Source organism: Pelobates fuscus, chromosome 2 (assembly GCF_036172605.1).
Source record: "Pelobates fuscus isolate aPelFus1 chromosome 2, aPelFus1.pri, whole genome shotgun sequence".
NCBI lineage: Eukaryota > Metazoa > Chordata > Amphibia > Anura > Pelobatidae > Pelobates > Pelobates fuscus.
The window spans coordinates 180,677,030-180,698,310 of NC_086318.1; the positions used below are offsets into that span (position 1 = coordinate 180,677,030).

The 21,281-nt window shown below is 45.7% G+C and overlaps 1 protein-coding gene across 1 annotated transcript in view; it reads left to right on the forward strand.

Annotated features, from left to right (window-relative positions):
- Window positions 1-20,654, forward strand: part of LOC134586241 (probable ATP-dependent RNA helicase DDX43) — a 70,892-nt gene extending 50,238 nt beyond the window's left edge. Inside the window, exon 17 of the mRNA XM_063441734.1 lies at window positions 20,567-20,654. The gene's annotated coding sequence lies outside the window, so the exon portion shown is untranslated. The remainder of the gene's footprint in view (window positions 1-20,566) is intronic.
- Window positions 20,655-21,281: the final 627 nt, after the last annotated feature.

A 21,281-nucleotide genomic window follows, 5' to 3' on the forward strand; every position in this document is an offset into this window, starting at 1 on the left:
GGGCCGTCTGTCCAGCCGTTCATCTAGGACCTCCTACCGGGGCTACCGAGGCTCCTCTTCACCAAGATTCCCACAGGTGGAAACCAGAAACCCCTCACCCTTCTTCCCTGTCAGGGGCAGGGCATGGCAACCCAGAGGACGCAGAGGCGCCACTTACGGCCGACGGCCTTATGGTGAGTACCTTTCAGAATTCCCATTCTTGTACACCATATGTGGGGGGCAGACTATCCCAGTTCATCGAGGCATGGCACAGACTAACGTCCGATGCCTGGGTCCTCAACACAGTGGGGGGGTACCACATAGAATTTGTTCAAACCCCAGTCCAAACTTCGGTCCCTCGGCCAATAGTGTTTACCCCACAAGACAGGGAACTCGTGTCAAAGGAAAGAGAATTATTAAAGGAGAAAGGCGCGATCTATCAAGTCGCGCCTCACTCTCCAGGTTTCTTGAGCAACCTATTTCTTATCCCCAAAAAGGGCGGAGGTATGAGACCAGTGATAAACTTACGCCCACTCAACGCATATGTGCGGTATCGCCATTTCAAAATGGAAGGGATTCATTGCCTGCGAGACCTCCTCAGGTTGGGAGACTGGATGGTCAAATTAGACCTACAGGATGCCTACCTCGCCATCCCCATAGCGGAAGAATGCCACCACTTCCTGCAGTTCCAATGGAAGGCTCAAATGTGGAGGTTTCGCTGCCTCCCTTTCGGCCTGTCATCGGCTCCATGGTGTTTTACGAAACTGTTGAAACCGGTAGTGGCGCTGCTACGCAGCAGAGGAGTGCGCATGATCGTATATTTGGACGATATACTGATCATGGCTCAAGACGCACTCCTACTCCAACAACACCTAACTTGGACAATTACACTTTTAAACAACCTGGGATTTCTATGCAACTGGGAGAAGTCAGTTCTGACCCCTTCACAGTCCATAGAATTCCTAGGATTCAATATAGAAGCGGTCCAAGGAACCTTGAAATTACCGCAGACAAAGATCAAAACCATCAAAAGAGAGATCCGCAGAACACTAACTCGCCCAATGCTCACGGTGAGACAACTGGCCAGGATTATTGGACTACTTTCAGCGTCCATTCAAGCAATCTTCCCGGGACCTCTACATTACAGGGCCCTACAAAGATTGAAAGCGGCCCAACTACAATCAGGTCAATCTTACTCAGACTCCGTACAGCTCGATCACACAGCCAAAGAGGAACTCAAATGGTGGCTGCAGCACATGGAAGCGTGGAATGGCAGAGCAATCTTTGGCAACGCTCCAGATTGTATAATAGAGTCCGATGCCAGCACACAGGGCTGGGGAGCGCGTTGTGGTCGTATTTCAACAGGCGGAAGATGGTCCCAATCGGAAAGGATGCTGCATATCAACAGCCTAGAACTTATGGCAGGAGCATTTGCTCTGAAGAGCCTTTTAGGTGCCAAGACACACTGCTCCATCGTATTAAGGATGGACAACATATCAGCGGTGCAATATATCAACCGCCTTGGCGGCACCAGGTCCAAAATCCTAGCAGATTTAGCCACGGAATTCTGGCAATATTGCCTGGACCGCAACATATCGGTACGAGCCGAGTACATCCCAGGCCTCACGAATGTTGTAGCGGACTGGAATTCCAGATATCTGCGGGACGCCAGCGATTGGCGCCTGAATCGCGGAGTATTCCTACGATTACAGGACCTGTGGGGCCCACTGCACATGGATCTGTTTGCGTCTCGTTTGAACACGCAACTACCGAAATTCTTCAGCTGGAGACCAGACCCAGACGCAATAGCTACGGATGCGTTCCTCCAGCCATGGCCGACCAGAAAACTATATGCGTTTCCTCCATTCGCTCTGATAGCACGAACCCTAGTACATCTCTACCGCTCTCAGACGACGTTGGTCCATGATAACACCATTCTGGACAACACAGCCATCGTTCCCTTCTCTCATGGAGATGTCTATAGATCTTCCCAGACTACTCCCAGAATACCCATACCTTTTGTCGGACCCCGAAGGGAACCCACACCCACTGATGATGCAAGGGCAACTCAGGCTGTTAGCGTGGCTCCTATCAGGGGACCATGGGTCGTCCCGGAGGTTCCACAGACAACGTTGGAATTATTGGCAGGAGCCTGGGCCCCAGGAACCAGGAGATCCTACAGTCGAGCATGGAACTCCTGGAGTGGTTGGTGCTTGGAACAACAGGTGGATCCCGTATATGCTCCTGTGAATTACCTGCTACGTTTCCTGACATACTTATATGATCAAGGCCTAGCTTATCGTACTATTAATGTCTATAGGTCAGCAATTTCGGCTGGACATCAAGGCTGTGAAGGAACACCAATAGGGAAGCACTTATTGGTGTGTAGACTCTTACGCGGAGTGAGGTTCGCAAGACCTCCACAACCCAGATATGCATCAACGTGGGACGTAAACCTAGTCCTAAATTTATTGGAATTATGGCCACAGAATTCTGACCTTACACTTAAACAGCTATCAGCGAAACTGGCCATGCTCTTCTGCTTGATATCTTGCAAAAGAGTATCCGATGTGAGGGCATTGGACATGGATGCACGTTCGTTCACCCCATCAGGGGTCACTTTTAATATTACCAGACGGACAAAAACAACGATTACTACGGTATCTTACCCAGCATTCCCTCACAATACAAACCTATGCCCAATAGCGTGTCTCAAAGAGTATGAAAAACGGACGCAACCATTTCGGAACCCTAATCGGCACGAACTATTCCTAGCTATCAACACACCACATCAACCAGTAACCTCGGTTACCATAGCCCGATGGGTAAAATAGGTGATGACCTCCGCTAACATTGATACATCCATGTTTGGAGCACACTCCACTAGAGGAGCTATGGCGACTAAAGCATTTAATCTGGGATGCAGGTTGGAAGACCTGTTGCGGACGGCCGACTGGTCAAGGGAATCCACGTTTAAAGAATACTATTTTCACCCTACAGAACACATAACATCATCAGTCATTGCTCAGCTTTGAACTAGCATAATATGAGCCTCCGTGTCCTTTAATAAAATTACCAGATTTTACTAATTTCATGACGTAAAGTCATTATTTTATAAAGGACACGGAGGCGAATATTAGCCCACCCGGTAAGTATCGCGAAACACACATGATAAGTATCGCGAATGATGATTAGAATATCAAGAAAGATGTGAAATCCCACCCAGTAAATTGTATGACTAGTAATATTGTGGGTTGGTATGAAATGTAATGAATGAACTAGAATGACTCTTAAACAATATCGCTTACAGTAGAACATATGGTCTGTAGAGGTTCATATATTATAGGATTTAACCTTCATAACTGCGACACACAGTTTCTAGACCACACATTACCATTTCTTTTTTCTCTCCTTTCAGCTTAACGAATCACAGTAAATGATATGGTTGATCGAGTTTCATCTCAATTCAATTGGTTAAAGTTCATTGTTGGTTATGAAGATGAAGGTCGACGCACAGGTTATGGACCCAGTATCTACGCAAGTTGATGAATTGAAGCTTCGGCATGATCAAAGAAAGAGGGAGAAGAGAGGTCACATGGGTGGACATGGATACATGGACTGTTCCTATTGGCTAAGGATAGCATACTAGGTTAACCCCTGGAGTACCTATCCTAATTGATTCTTTTAATGTTTTAAAAACTTTTTTCTTTGCTGCTGAGGTATATTAAAGAAAGAGATAAGCATAATATGAGCCTCCGTGTCCTTTATAAAATCATGACTTTACGTCATGAAATTAGTAAAATCTGGTAATTTTGCAACAAACTAGGAAAAAATTCCTTCTTGACCCCAAAATAGCAGTCAGATGTCTCCTTGGATCAAGCAGCTATTACCCCACTAATTAGAAATTGTATCCCTGTTTGTTATGTTTTTGCAAGTATTTATCCAATTGCAATTTAAACATCTGTATAGACTCTGACAAAACCACCTCTTCCGGCAATGAATTCCATATCCTTATTGCTCTTACTGTAAAAAAAACATTTTCTTTGCCTAAGATGAAATCTCCTTTCTTCAAGCCTAAATGTGTGACCTCGTGTCCTATGTATAGCCCTGTTTATGATGTAATGTAATAGATTTCCAGATAATGGTTTGTACTGGCCCCGAATATATTTGTATAATGTTATCATATCCCCTCTAAGGCGCCGTTTTTCCAAACTGAAGAGATTTACATTTTTTAACCTTTCTTCATAACTAAAATGCGCCATTCCTTTTATCAATTTTGTAGCTCGTCTCTGCACTTTTTCTAGTGCCATGATATCCTTCTTTAGAACAGGTGCCCAAAATTGCACAGCATATTCAAGGTGTGGTCTTACCAGCGATTTATAAAGAGGCAAAATTATATTTTCATCTCGAGAATTTATGCCCCTATTTATACATGACAAAACCTTACTGGCCTTAGCAACGGCAGATTGACATTGCATATTGCTACCTAATTTGTTGTCTATAACAATTCCCAAATCCTTCTCGTGTGTGGTTATCCCTAGTTCACTACCATTTAGGGTGTAAATTGCTTGTGCATTCTTAACCCCGAAGTGCATAACTTTGCATTTTTCTACGTTAAATTTAATCTGCCATTTTAGTGCCCAGTCCCCCAATCTATCCAAATCCCTCTGCAGCAAGGCAATATCCTGCTCACATTTTATTACTTTACAAAGTTTTGTGTCATCTGCAAACACTGATACATGGCTTTCAATGCCCATTTCAAGATCATTTATAAATATGTTAAATAGAAGCGGTCCAAAAACAGAACCCTGAGGGACACCACTTACCACTTTTGTCCAGCTTGAAAATTTACCATTTATGACAACTCGCTGTACTCTATCCTTAAGCCAATGTTCTACCCAAGAACAAGAATATTCATCTAGACCAATTTCTTTTAGTTTGAAGACTAACCTATTGTGAGGAACCGTATCAAATGCCTTGGCAAAATCCAAGTAGATCACATCCACTGCAACACCCTGATCTATATTTCTACTTACTTCTTCGTAGAATGCAATTAGGTTAGTTTGACATGACCTATGATTGAAAAGTTGAGGGTGGTGACATTTGGGTACGGGATATGCTGATGTCAAATGTTATCAGATGGTGGTCAGACAAAGGAAATGGAACAGTGGAGAGATTAGAGGTTACATTTTATTTTTACACCTTTGGAGTCCTGGGAGTACTATATCTATGCAATTTGTTATACTATGCCGATAGACACCGGGCAGAGACACCAGTAAGTGGAGTGGAAGACAATAAGACTATTTTTCTGTTGATATATATATATATATATATAAAATACACAAACCAGTGCACTCGCTTATTAACTAAACAGTGATTTCAAATCCTACATAGTACTATTTAAAAACACCTCACCTAGGTAACAAATAATGGGGGTTTGGTTACATTATATGATCATACATTGCATAAGCCTGCCAACTGCATCAAAGTACCCCATTCTTGGCAGGTCCTACTCTAGCAGCCTAATGCTTGCTCTTGATGCAGTTGGCAGGCTTATGCAATGTATGATCATATAATGTAACCAAACCCCCATTATTTGTTACCTAGGTGAGGTGTTTTTAAATAGTACTATGTAGGATTTGAAATCACTGTTTAGTTAATAAGCGAGTGCACTGGTTTGTGTATTTTGTATTTTGGTCCCAGTAGCACCCTGTAATAAATCCGTGAATAAATGCATGTTTAGGTGAGTGCAGCCCTCCTGACCTTGTTTATATATATATATATATATATATATATATATATATATATATATATATATATAGAAGTAGAAGCAGAGGTGGTAGAGGTGTGCCGAAACCAACGTACGAGTAGGCCTGTAATAAAAGAGGGCCCAAAAAGGTGAATTGTTAATATAGATGGGTGTAGGTGGGTGTGGGACAAACAGTTTGCACGACAAAGGTAAGTAGGGGGTAGGATTTAAATAGGATCATTACTCCTCCCACAAATTCAGGCCAAATGGCCTTCCAACTTGTGCTCGGAATTTCTAATACGTAGTGGAATGTAGAAGTAGAAGCAAAGTTGGTAGAGGTGTGCCGAAACCAATGTACTAGTAGGCCTGTAATAAAAGAGGGCAAAAGAGGATTCAAAGATAACACACTTTATTGCAAGTTTATACAGCATGGGTACTGAATCTTGTAAGGAGCTTTTACTCTGATTGAGGTATATATGTAATGGAGCTGAGGATTACCTGTGGCCACATCACTTAGTGATGTAGACTGGGATGTAAGAGCTTGAAGCTGCTGATGCAGCGCTTTTGTGAAAAAGAGAGACCAGCAAGGAAGCCATGATGTAGCTCACCTTAATGGAAGGTTTAGACGTGAAGTAATGGATTAGGACTGATAGTGTGTGTTTGACCTTGGAGACGTAAAAGCGGAGTGACAGAATAGGAGGTATAAGTAAGATGCTTAACTTGTAGGGTAAGAGGAAGAGGCAAAAATTGTGAGGATTACAGAATGATCCAGCACGTAGAATTGTGCAACACAGAGGACTGATAGGTAACGTATACCGGACATTAGAATGGCCAGACTAACGTACTAAAGAATAGTCAGGAATAGCCGAGGTCAAGGGAAACAGAAAGAGACACAATGATAAGGAAAAGCCTGGAGTCAGGGATGCCAGAAAACAGGGAAGTCAAAAACAATTCCAAAGTCAAATAACCAGAATTACCAGAATCAATAACGTGCTCTCGGACAACCACAAGGGAAACCACGACAGGGCACTGAGCAGGATGAGAACTGGGCCTAAATACCCCTCCTCTAGATCTGATAGGCTGAAATCGGCCTTTGACCCCAAAGCAGTTACCAGGTTCCCATTTGCATAATTGCTGCTCAGCATTAACCCTTCTGTGGATTTGGTTGCTGCTCGGCACAACCTTTCCTGTGTGGACAGTAAATGTAATTAACCACATTTTTATAAGCGGATGAATACGTGACAAAAATTACCATAGTTTAACTGCAAAAAGTATTGAATCAAGCAAACTCTACTTGTGACATGGTACAATATACAAAGCCCTGGCGTGAGTGATAGAGTAGTCGTGAAACTGCGTGAAGCGTGCGTAACTGTACGAGGTGTAATTGTGTGCTTAGTCCAAGATAAGATCATGAATTGGTGGTATCCTGGATGGTAGGTAGTGGGTCGTAGGGAGTGCCTGAAAGAAGACCTTAAATTGAGCGTGAAAAAGTGTCAGTAGCTGTGTTGTGGACACCAGGAGTGTAAAAGCAGACTAGAAAGAACTGAGAGGTTGCTGCCAACCAAAATGTGCCTGCGAATCAGCCACAAAATAGTTAGTGAGGATCACCGCCCTTGTTAATGATGTCGCAGGCTGCGGAGTTGTCAGAGCAGCATTTAACTGCCTTGCCGGTCCAAAGATGACCCCATGTGAGGGTGGCCGTCACGATGGGGTAGATCTCCTACAAAGTAGAAGTCTCTCTAAAGGCCGGCAAAGCATCCGTCACAGTGGGCCAGGCATCCCTAACCAGTGGTTGCCGAAAATGGCTGCGAACCCTGTATGTGCTGCTGCGTCTGTGTGAATTGAAAGTGAGTGTTCTGAAAGTGGGGGAATGAACGAAGAGATCCCAATCCATGGCCAAAAACTACTCCAAGTGTGTAAAACTGCCCTGGCTGTATCGTCCCGAATGGTTGGGCAGGAGTTGGCACCTCGTGGAGCAAATTAAGTAGCCCAGGGACAAGAGACCTACTATGCGGAATGATAGCCTAGTGACAGAGGGACCCCGAGTGTCGTGAAAAGGAGGCTGTGGTGGTGTGAACACTGTTAGGTGTTTGTGAACCTGTTAAAACAACAAAAAATTCATACAGATATTGGATGACTAATGGACACCTGAATATTTTTAGGCGCGGCCAGCAGAGGGTTTGTGTGAAGATGTTGAATACTTAGGGCTGCTCCGAGAGCCCAACGTAGGCCAGGTGCCATAGTGAAGGGTGAATAGGTAGTAGATTAAAGGCGTTGGATAAGACTGTCTTGCTCAACCGAGCCTTACTACCTGCTGAAGTGATAGCTTGCATAGCATCGTCGATTTGCATAGTCCAGTGAGAACTCCTTAGTGGGAATGAGGGAGTTGATGCTGGGAATGGATGTAGAGTGCAGTGCGGAAGAGGTCAATGATCAGACGTATTATAGGGTATTGTGAATGGCTACCTCGATGGGATTGGTACGTCAAGATGAGAAGTGTGAAGACCGGTAAGAGGCGATCGTAAACCAGCGTATGATTGCCGTGGACAGAATGTGCTTCACCGTAATGGGGCAATGGATGCAGATAATAAGTTAGGGCATACGAGTGTACCTGTGGGAATGGCGATAAGGCCCGTGTGAAACCCCTGTGAGAAACCCGGTACCAGAATCTACCAGATGCCTAGCTGGGTGTAATTGCAGATAGTATTCCAGGATAACAATGTTAACCTTAGTTAGGCATGTCTTAGGTGACAGACGGGCTGTATATGTGGACTAGGTGTGGGCTCTGGAGCAGATGTGCAATACCCTACATGTAGTGAAATAGCATGCCCCAACATTAAAGTGATAGTGCTCTCGAGCCTTACCCAGAAATGAAATGGCCAGCCCAGCTTGTCCCTCTGCCCGCCTCCCTGTCTAGTGCGTGGGTTAAGGAGTGGTGAGAAGTGGAAGTGGCTGTCTGCGAGAGGCAATGACAAACTGAGGAATGGAAAGCTTAACTTTGTTAAGTCGTGGGTCTCACTCTTTAGGACTACTGAAATGTCACCATGAATATAACCTTTGTACTGTAGGGTGTCTCTGGAAGTTAAGTAGTGATGTTAGTTTAACGTTGTAACGGATCCACTGGCACCCCGACTGGGTACCTCCGTTGAAAGATGCTCCTAGCGCTTCCAGAGGACTCCAAGCACTCCACCAGACACCATAAGCACCGCAGGCTGCAGCTATCTCCCTTCAGAACGAAGCAGGAACAAGCTCTTACAAGAGCTCAGTGATTATAGCAAGGGAATATGCCTAGCATAGCAATCCCTTGTAGCAGGTTCCCCCAATAAGACACAGGACTCAAGTTGAGGGTAAAACAGGAACTCTGGACTGGCTCATCCAGCCTGGCTTTTATTTCCAACTCACACATACAGGCCACACCCAGGGGGAGGCATAAAAGAACCAATGACATAGATGTTACCTCCCACACATCCCCTCCCCTTAGTGTGACACATAATCCCATTATGCATACAGTGTAAAATATACTTTTACACAACTTTCATAACTTTAAAACCATACATCACATTCACATAAAAAATACATATCCACAATCAATCCATTCAGGGGAATAACATATTAAAAAATGGCATGAATCCGACCAGGGGTTCAAAAGTTACTAAAAGTATCTTTTGTTCCTTTCTGGCTGGCAGTACAACATCCCCACAATGCACCCTGGTTTCCTCCCTTCTGCCCTGGAGTTAATTGGAGAAGTAATCCAATTACCCAGGACTAAAGGCAGACTCCATTAACCACATGGTTGCAAAACAACATAAAACACTTTAAAATACATAAAGTCACATTTACACATAACACACAGACATTTCACCTATCCCCAGATAGCTGGGATCTGCACGCACAAAACTACCGAATAGCGCGCAGATCCTACTCACACAGTACAATTGCCATGGAGCTAAAGTCTTTCCCATTGTCTTTCATTATATGAATAGGCTCCATGGTATGGCTATCTGGGGTATCACATTCCCATAAAGTCTGGTCCATAGTCCAAAGGCAAGAGGCGGGCAATCAGCCCCCTCCAAGGACACGTGGCGAGGTCGGTTTCGCCACACTTCTCCCCTTTACCCCCCAGACTAACAGGGTACTTGACCTCCTGCCGGTCAGTGCCCTTGTTAGTCCAGCAGCCCACCCACAAGACAGAAACAGCAGAGCAGCCCACCCACAATAAACAGTTACTACACCTGGGTGAGGGAGAATCTTGTCCAGGTTCAGGTGCCTCACCACGGCTGTGTGGGGGACTGGTAGGCTGCCTTGGTAGGTTGCTGAGGGGGCAGAGACCAGCGGTACTCTGTCCTGTTGCCAGCACTACCACGGGAGTAGTCTGGTTGGAGCCTGGTTGCTGGAGACCGACTGTCTCCCCTTGAGTTACACAACTCTGCTGCTGGAGACCGACTGTCTCCCCTTTAGTTACACAGCTCTGCTGCTGGAGACAGACTGTCTCCCGGCTAAACAGCCCTGTTGTGGGGGTGCAGGACCGACCGTCCCTACCCCCTGTGCTGGAAGTGCAGAGACCACGGTCCCATCTGCACAGGTGTGGGGCTTACAGTCTCCCCCTGGTACATTAAGCTGCCACTGGGGAGAGGTGGTAACCAGCTCCTCTCCCATTAGAACACTCTGCCGCTGGGGAATGGAGACTGGGCTCTCTATTCCCTGTACATTAATGATCCGCCGCTGGGGAGAGGTGGTAACAATCTCCTCTCCCATGCATACTTCCCGTCTCTGTGGAGGGAGACCGACTGTCTCTCCTCCCAGCACAGAGTCCTGCTGTGGGGAAAAGGGGGCTGGGCTCTCCATTCCCAACAAATCACACTGCCGCTGGGGAGGGAGGACGGCCCTTTTAGCTCCCTGTAACTTGGGCGCAGAGACCACGGTCCCATCTGCGCTGGTGTGGGGCTTACTGTCTCCCCTTGGTGCGCTAAGCTGCCGCTGGGGAGAGGGGGTAACAAACTCCTCTCCCTTACACACTTTCAGCCGCTGGGGAGCAGGGCTGACCCTCTGTACTCCCTGTAGGCAGGGCTCAGAGACCACGGTCCCATCTGCGCTGGTGAGAGGCTTACTGTCTCCCCTTGGTGAGCTGCACTGCCGCTGGGGAGAGGGAATAACAAACTCCTCTCCCTTACACACCTTCAGCCGCTGGGGAGAGGGGATAACAGGCTCCTCTCCCTGCACCGTAGACTGCCGCTGGGGAGCAAGAACGGCACCTTCAGCTCCCTGTAACGCACACTGCCGCTGAGGATCTGGGCCGACTGCCCAGCATCCCTGTAGGGCCGGTAGAGAGACCGCAGTCCCATCTCCACCTGCCCTCTGTGGGTCTTCCCAGGACCAATCCGTGAGGCCCCTCAACATTTGTGAGTAAGGGCCACCTGCTTCCCCACCTGGCAACTCTGGCTGCTGCTGGGGATCTGGGCCGGCTGCCCAGCATCCCGGTGGGCCCGGTGGAGAGACCTTGGTCCCATCTCTACCTGCCTGTTGTGGTTCCTCACAGGACCAGTCTATGAGGACCCCCACTTCGGGTTCCTCCCGCCGCCTCAGGGAAAGACGGCTAACCTCCTCGGATGCAGCCTCTACTCGGCTGCTGTAACGCTCCTGCTGCTGAGCATACTTCCTCTCTTTTGCCAACCGGAATTCTCGGTCCAGCCTTGTGTTTCGCTCAGCCATGACCTGGTTCCAGATCACCCGGCGTGTCTCCATGGGTATATCATCCCCATACTCGGCCACTCGCTGCCTCACCTCGGCCAGCCAATCATCTCCAGAGCCAGAACCTTCCATACTTGTCTGCTCCCAGGGGCGCTGCACGACTGCTAGCGTTGCCCTCAATTTGTAAATCCAAACAGTGTCTCTGAGCTGCTTTACCTCACACTAGGACGCCATCCCACCGCTGCCACCAATGTAACGGATCCACTGGCACCCCGACTGGGTACCTCCGTTGAAAGATGCTCCTAGCGCTTCCAGAGGACTCCAAGCACTCCACCAGACACCATAAGCACCGCAGGCTGCAGCTATCTCCCTTCAGAACGAAGCAGGAACAAGCTCTTACAAGAGCTCAGTGATTATAGCAAGGGAATATGCCTAGCATAGCAATCCCTTGTAGCAGGTTCCCCCAATAAGACACAGGACTCAAGTTGAGGGTAAAACAGGAACTCTGGACTGGCTCATCCAGCCTGGCTTTTATTTCCAACTCACACATACAGGCCACACCCAGGGGGAGGCATAAAAGAACCAATGACATAGATGTTACCTCCCACACATCCCCTCCCCTTAGTGTGACACATAATCCCATTATGCATACAGTGTAAAATATACTTTTACACAACTTTCATAACTTTAAAACCATACATCACATTCACATAAAAATACATATCCACAATCAATCCATTCAGGGGAACAACATATTAAAAAATGGCATGAATCCGACCAGGGGTTCAAAAGTTACTAAAAGTATCTTTTGTTCCTTTCTGGCTGGCAGTACAACATCCCCACAATGCACCCTGGTTTCCTCCCTTCTGCCCTGGAGTTAATTGGAGAAGTAATCCAATTACCCAGGACTAAAGGCAGACTCCATTAACCACATGGTTGCAAAACAACATAAAACACTTTAAAATACATAAAGTCACATTTACACATAACACACAGACATTTCACCTATCCCCAGATAGCTGGGATCTGCACGCACAAAACTACCGAATAGCGCGCAGATCCTACTCACACAGTACAATTGCCATGGAGCTAAAGTCTTTCCCATTGTCTTTCATTATATGAATAGGCTCCATGGTATGGCTATCTGGGGTATCACATTCCCATAAAGTCTGGTCCATAGTCCAAAGGCAAGAGGCGGGCAATCAGCCCCCTCCAAGGACACGTGGCGAGGTCGGTTTCGCCACAAACGTCCTTTCCATCGAGAATTTCCTTCTCCATGGAAATTGGAACAGAGTGGGCCGGTGAGACGTATGGAGTAGTGATAGTGGGTGGTGGGGGACGAGGAGGGAAAATGAGGGGTAAGCCAGACTGTATGACCAAGATCGCCAGGGGAGGGCCTGTTGGGCTTAACGAGACACCTGGTGTAGCTATAGCCGATTCCACTTACCAGCCTGTTGATCGTTTGGAGGCTGGCCGGGATAGTGACTGGGGTCTCTTGAGTGGAATCTGAGGAGTAGGCTGGCGGCCCTTGTGAACTAGAGAAAGGCCTGGGGACGTTAACCTGAGCCGTCGTGAGCCTGTGTAGTTCTGCCTTACTGGCAGTGGCTGGAGAGGGGATACCCCTGAGTCTGAGCTCTGCTGATATTTTAGGAATGGTCCAGAATCCCAGGTAACTGATGGGAGAAGGAGTGAGGGATTCCTTTGGAGACCCAGGCCTGACTAATGTGCTGGGTATTTCGTCCAGCAGCAGACCGAATATTGGGATGGATTCTTGTGACTTTCTGAAAAAGGAATAATGATTTGGATAAGTAATGTGTCTTAGAGGTATGGATGAGACCTTCGGAGAACTGGCCTGCTAGCTAGTGCCGAGGCGAAGAATTTACCTAGAACCAAGTGACAGGTGAGGCCCTGCTAGTGCCAAGTGGCGGAGAGAGGCTCTACTTATGATTTGGGCTGAGGGAATTTTGTGGCCACTTGAACGTGGTGGTAGGGTGTTGGCCTCTTAGTGACCGTAAGAGATTCAAAATGTGTGGCCGTGACTTGGGAAGCCCTAACTGTAGCCCTAAAGAAGGGCTAACTATGATTTGGTCATGGGGCTGAACCTCCGTGTATGAGGTGGGAATGTAGACCTTGCGGGACCGTAGAATTACTTAGGATAGCTAAGGCCAGCGCCTAACCCTCAATGCCAGTTTACTAGCTTGATGGGGCTTGTCTCCTTGAATGGTGTAATGGAACGTATGTATATACTTAACCTTGAGTACTGTCCTATTTCTTTGGTCGATGCGCAGGAGGGTTTCGATATATTCTTGCTTCTGCAGGGAACGGGCCCGGTGAAGATATCCTAAGGGTAGTAAAGATGATAGAGGGCCTGCGGCGTGCCACTGGTATGCCAAGTGTAAAAAATGTCAAACGTATGAGTATAGTGTAATGATGAAACTGTAACGTAATAACCCACGTACGATGAGGGACCTGAACGTTGGTCCGTAAGTAGAGACAAGCCTCCTGGGATCCCCTGATTGGGGAATTTACATGATATGAAGGCAAAGTGAGGGCTTAAGGAGAACGTAATCGTAGTGAGTAAGACTTAACAATAACTGAGACTGTGTTTAAAAAACGAATGCATGTCATATCTAGCCTTACCTGCTATGCGTCTTAAGCCGACATTATTTGCCACTCTTGAGAGGAAAACTCGAATGTACAACGTGTTATGAACCTAGTTATTAATCCTGTTAAAAACTAATGCATGTCATATATAGCTTTTCCTGCTATCCGTAGTAAGCTGACCTCATTGGCTGCTCCCGAGAGAAAAACTCTAATACAAAATATTAACAAAAAGTGCAGCACCATCAAATGCCACACAATTGTTAAGTACTGTTATATTGCTTGTCTGTCGATGCTGTTGGGGCATGGACGGAATGTTTGTAAACCATATGCACACAAAAATAAAGAATAAAAAAAAAAAAAAAAACAATAACTGAGACTGAAATGCAGGGAACCAGGTAGTCTTGTTGGTGGTTGATGCCGTGTAACTTGGCAAAACTGCGGAAATGACACAGGTCTGAGAGAAGAAATGTAGAAACAATAGACAAGAAATGAACCGTTAAATAAGTAGTAGCAAGGTGGTGTAGGTTTGTGTGATTGATGTTTTAATCGCCATGAGGAATCTCAGATCTGGCCCGTTTGAAGTATAGAACACACTTTGGGAGGTGGGGAGGCTGAATGAGGCTATGGAGGCTGAATGAGGCCTCAAGGGAAAAAGAGAATTGGTAATCCTTCTTACCTGATACAGTAATACAGGATACTGGGATACCACTTACCTTGAAGACAGTTTGGAGGAAAGAAGTAAAAACCTAAAAACATATGCAGTGTAAGTGTAAGGAACCAGTATATAAGGATTTTTAAGGAACGGAGGTTTTAAAATCGTGCTAATGGTCTGTAATGCGCCTGGTGAAAAAGGACCGTAAGGGCTTAACCTATGAGCGGAGAAACCTTAGTTGCGTAGAAGACTAGTACATTAGGGAAAGTACAATAGACTAAGTCCCAGCAGGGTTAGATAACAATGCCTGGAGGTGTATTTTATTAACGTAACTTATAAGTGAAAGTGGCCAAACTGTGCCTTTATGAAGATTACCCTGTAAAAGATAGGTGTCCCATAATTATGTGACCATGGACGGGAAATTAGTGAAACACATATTATTTAACCAGTGTGACTTTAAGAGCCATATAATAAAACACATAAATTCATATAGGATAAATAATGTGAGTGCTTAGTTTAAGTGAATGGCATAACTAGATACATTTACAGCAGATTTGTGAATTTAAACACTGTAGCCTCCTGCGTTCGATTAAACGAATGAACAGGAGAACTGTAAAGAGAAAGATCTCCTGCGTTCGGTTAAGTGGAGCATATGAACTGATTAAAACAAAAGCCAATTGTATATGTGGTTGGCTGAACGAACGAACGGATGAAATAGTCGAATGTTTGTTTAGTGCGGTCGGTAGTTAGCTTATACGAAAATATATATGAAAGGAGTGTGTAATCTTCGGTCGGCTGTTAGCTGCACGAACGCAGAAGTACAGGAACAGTGTAAAAGCACAAATGGGTAAGTAATGAAGGGAGCCTATCCCCGCGTTTTTAGGCCCGAACATGAGAAATAGCCGAACGCCATTTCCCACGTTTATGCTTACGTGGACGTACCGGTCTTGTGACCGGAAGCCGGGCAGCGAAGTCGGGTAGAAGCCGGTGGATGGTTATGGAAGACGGAGGCAGGAGCTGCTGGCGACGGACTGCTTGCTGGAGACAGCTTGAGACAGGACTTGGTGGGAACGATGAACCGGAAATGCAGGTAACTATGGAGACGACTAACAGCTTGCACGACAAAGGTAACTAGGGGGGTAGGGTTTAAATAGGATCATTTCTCCTCCCACAAATTCAGGCCAAATGGCCTTCCAACATATATATATATATATATATATATATATATACAGTTGCAAGAAAAAGTATGTGAACCCTTTGGAATGATATGGATTGCTGCACAAATTGGTCATAAAATGTGATCTGATCATCATCTAAGTCACAACAATAGACAATCACAGTCTGCTTAACCCCTTAAGGACACATGACATGTGTGCCATTTCATGATTCCCTTTTATTCCAGAAGTTTGGTCCTTAAGGGGTTAAACTAATGACACACAAAGAATGAAATGTTGCCATGTTTTTATTGAACAAACCATGTAAACATTCACAGTGCAGGTGGAAAAAAGTATGTGAACCCTAGACTAATGACATCTCCAAGAGCTAATTGGAGTGAGATGTCAGCCAACTGGAGTCCAATCAATGAGATGAGATTGGAGGTGTTGGTTGCAGCTGCCCTGCCCTTTAAAAAACACACACCAGTTCTGGGTTTGCTTTTCACAAGAAGCATTGCCTGATGTGAATGATGCCTCGCACAAAAGAGCTCTCAGAAGACCTACGATAAAGAATTGTTGACTTGCATAAAGCTGGAAAGGGTTATAAAAGTATCTCCAAAAGCCTTGCGGTTCATCAGTCCACGGTAAGACAAATTGTCTATAAATGGAGAAAGTTCAGCACTGCTGCTACTCTCCCTAGGAGTGGCCGTCCTGTAAAGATGACTGCAAGAGCACAGCGCAGACTGCTCAATGAGGTGAAGAAGAATCCTAGAGTGTCAGCTAAAGACTTACAAAAGTCACTGGCAAATGCTAACATCCCTGTTAGCGAATTTACAATACGTAAAACACTAAACAAGAATGGATTTCATGGGAGGATACCACAGAGGAAGCCACTGCTGTCCAATCAAAACATTGCTGCTCGTTTACAGTTTGCACAAAAGCACCTGGATGTTCCACAGCAGTACTGACAAAATATTCTGTGGACAGATGAAACCAAAGTTGAGTTGTTTGGAAGAAACACACAACACTATGTGTAGCGAAAAAGAGGCACAGCAGACCAACATTAAAACCTCATCCCAACTGTGAAGTATGGTGGTGGGGGCATCATGGTTTTGGGCTGCTTCAGGGCCTGGACGGATTGCTATCATCGAAGGAAAAATGAATTCCCAAGTTTATCAATACATTTTGCAGGAGAACTTAAGGCCATCTGTCTACCAGCTGAAGCTCAACAGAAGATGGGTGTTGCAACAGGACAATGACCCAAAGCATAGAAGTAAATCAACAACAGAATGGCTTAAACAGAAGAAAATACGCCTTCTGAAGTGGCCTAGTCAGAGTCCTGACCTCAACCCGATTGAGATGCTGTGGCATGACCTCAAGAAAGCGATTCACACCAGACATCCCAAGAATATTGCTGAACTGAAACAGTTCTGTAAGAGGAATGGTCAAGAATTACTCCTGACCGTTGTGCACGTCTGATCTGCAACTACAGGAAACGTTTGGTTGATGTTATTGCTGCCAAAGGAGGTTCAACCGGTTATTAAATCCAAGGGTTCACATACTTTTTCCACCTGCACTGTGAATGTTTACATGGTGTGTTCAATAAAAACATGGCAACATTTCATTCTTTGTGTGTTATTAGTTCAAGCAGACTGTGATTGTCTATTGTTGTGACTTAGATGATGATCAGATTACATTTTATGACCAATTTGTGCAGAAATCCATATCATTCCAAAGGGTTCACATACATTTTCTTGCAACTGTATATAAAGGCGTCAGCCTGTAGTTGTGGAAGGAGTTGTCTGGCCTATTTAAACTAGACCTCCTCCTCTTACCTGCACTCGAGTTTCAGTGTTGCTGTAGGTCTTTCACTTCCGGGTTATGCCAGTGGGAGGTCCTGATAGCCTGCACGGAGGTCCTGCTGCTGCCGCCGGGCGTCTGTCGCTTTCATGAGGTCTGATCACTAACAGTGAGTTTTCCTGATGGGTGCCTCTCAGCACGCCTTCGGGACCAGTATCCCGGTCTCTTTTCTACTCATTGGATTCCCCCGGCACCAAGCTATCGAGCAACAGACCCCCCGCACTCAGGCCCCCACGCCCGCATACATACCGGGTTCTCCACATGTAGTTAGTCTACACATTCAAACTGTGCAAATGTGCTTGCAACACGGCTCGCTGTATCTGGCTATTTCTTGCAGCGTTCGGCACTTTCAGTTCGATTTTTTTCAAAGCATTCTTACAATTAAAGGACCACTCTAGGCACCCAGACCACTTCAGCTTAATGAAGTGGTCTGGGTGCCAGGTCCCTCTAGGATTAACCCTTTTTTTTTTTTATAAACATAGCAGTTTCAGAGAAACTGCTATGTTTATAATAGGGTTAATCCAGCCTCCAAATCCTCTAGTGGCTGTCTCACTGACAGCCGCTAGAGGCGCTTGCGTGATTCTCACTGTGAAAATCACAATGAGAGCACGCAAGCGTCCATAGGAAAGCATTGTAAATGCTTTCCTATGCGACCGGCTGAATGCGCGCGCGGCTCTTGCCTCGCATGCGCATTCAGCAGAAAGGGAGGATCGGAGGAGGAGAGGAGGAGTAGAGCTCCCCGCCCGGCGCTGGAATAAAGGTAAGTTTTAACCCTTCACTCTCCCCAGAGCCCGGCGGGAGGGGGTCCCCGAGGGTGCACTATAGTGCCAGGAAAACAAGTATGTTTCCTGGCACTATAGTGGTCCTTTAAGGGTAAGGGCTTTCGTTGTCATTCCCCTCATTCAGTTTTTCGGATATGGTATTTACAATTTATTTAAGCTGTTATCGCCACCTTGTGGCCTGTCTAGGTAATTATGTTGGTAAAAATACTGTGCTTTATGTATGAATTAGTAAAAAAGGTATGGTAAGCAGTGGCGTACACATGACCCATGGGGCCCCGGTGCGAAATGCGCACACACTTAAAGGACCACTACAGACACCCAGATCACATCAGCTCAATTAAGTGGTCTGGGTGCCAGGTCCCTCTAGTTTTAACCCTGCAGCTAAAAACATAGCAGTTTCAGAGAAACTGCTATTTTTCGCTGAGGGTTAATCCAGCCCCTAGTGACTATCTCACTGACAGCCGCTAGAGGAGCTTCCGCGATTCTCACTGTGAAAATCACAGTGAGAAGACACTGAATGTCCATAGGAAAGCATTGAGTAATGCTTTCCTATGGGCGGTTTAAATGTGCGCGCGGCTGATGCCGCGAATGCGCATTCGGAGCTGAGAGGCGGCGGGATTCCCAGCGCCAAGGGAGTCCGGCGCTGGAGAAAGGTAAGTGCTGAAGACACACACACTGTCACGAACAGACGCATACACACTAGCTAACAGACACACACATTTACTGACAGAGACACACTCAGCGACAGACAGACATACACACTCACTTACAAAACATACACTCACTGACAAACACTCAGTAACAGACACACACAAACATACTCAGTAACAGACACACACTCAATAAGACACACTCACTGACACTCACTAGCAGACACACTCTAACACACACACACACACACTAACACACCCGGCGGGCAGGCTGGCGGGTGCGCGAGGGAGCACTCTCCCTGGCTGAGTGCTTCCTCTTCAGCTCCCTCGCGCGCCACGTACTGATGCCGGAGCCGGAAGATGTCGTCATATTCCGGCTCCGGTATCAGTGCGGTGCGCGAGGGAGCTGAAGAGGAAGCACACTGGGGAGAGTGCTCCCTCGCGCACCCGCCAGTCTGCCCGTCCCGTGATAGCAGGGCCAGCCTCGGGGGCCCCTGAGGTGGCCGGCTCCTGGGCCCCCCAGGAGAAGAGGCTGGCCCAGTGGGTACATACCAGAATGTACGCCACTGATGGTAAGGTATTCTGCAGTCAGGAATACTTGGTATCAAGGCGTCTGTCTTAGCACCTACATCTTTACGGTCAAATTCAAAGGTATCATGTGTTTTATTTCTTTTACTTCAGCCTCATTAGGTTCAACATTTCCTGAACTGGTTATCCAAATCAGAAGTTTCAAGTGTTTCTTCATCTTAACTATTGGTATGTGGTTAAAGCTTTGCTTATTGAGAAAGAAAAAAAAAACAGCTGCTGCATTTTATTTTGGTAGTTGATTTAGTCCTGTCTCCCCATTCTGACGCTCACCCACACAAGCTTGCAAGAGTTTCCATTTCTAGGGCTGAATCTATAGGTCTTTTTTGCCGCTTGACTTATTAGTAAGTGGCTATCAATTTTAAACTTTTTAAAATTGATATACATGTAATTTGCTTGTGTATATTAGATCTGGTTTGTACATAGGTCTTGTCCCACGTATTTGTTTACTCACTGCTTCATTTGTCTTCAGATAGGTTCTGACGCTATTCCACCCAAGCCTGCAAGAGTAGCCTCTCTTGGGGTCTAACACTATACACCTGTTCCAAATTATTATGCAAATTATATTTTTCTCATTTACCTAAATAATTGATGTAAATAACAGTCAGCATAATTCTCATGTTATCAACTATTAAGAGTACAATTCAAATTTTATTGAACAAACCTCCTAATGATAAGTATTTTTTTTAAACATAAAAAAACTTACAATGCACTGTTCCAAATGATTACGCACAGTAAGTTTCAAAACACTTTATAGGTTGTAAAGAACTGAAAATTGTCATTTGTTGTGTTTGCAGCATATTTACTGAAATCAAAAGCTATTTCAATCAAACTTAAAACAACATTTTAACTTTTTAAACAAGGATCTTTCAAGAGCAACCATGCATTGGAGGTAATCACTTTGCTCCACTACAAAGCTGCTATGAGATGCTGAGAGCCCATAAAGATGAGGACCACACCACCTATTGGCAGAGAAAAGCGGCAAGAAGTTCCCACTCTCGCACCTCCAAGATGCACCTGCCTTCCCAAGTCCCAAGGAGAGCCCTGGCGGGGTCGGCGGACCCTCCAGCTTAACACTGTCTGAACTACCTTTTAGTCTCCCTCATATCAAACTTGACAGATATAGATTTTCTTATATCCGGGGCTTTAAGTTTTTAAGTTATGTTATTATTTCTCTGGCTCCATAGGCTTACTAAGCGGTAGCACCGCCATGTTTCACCCCTCACATATATACAAAATTATCCCTATAAATGCCAAAATTGCCACGTTTACACCAGTCTTTGCATAAGCTCCTGGCACACACAAAGCGCAACATAAGTCCTCTTGATGCTTTCTGACAACACATAGAACTTTGAATGCAGAGGATGTATTGTTTACAGTTTTTTTATTTCCCTCTTTAAGTTTTCAGTTAAGCTCATATTTCATATATCTAAAACCTCATATCACGTATACCAACCTGATGTTAGGCTGTTACGCACCTATGGCTACTGTTTAGTTTATATTACATTGTACCTGCCTATGGCTGTTTAATGCCGTCACAATGCTGTGCATATGCAATATCAACAAAAATAAAGAATG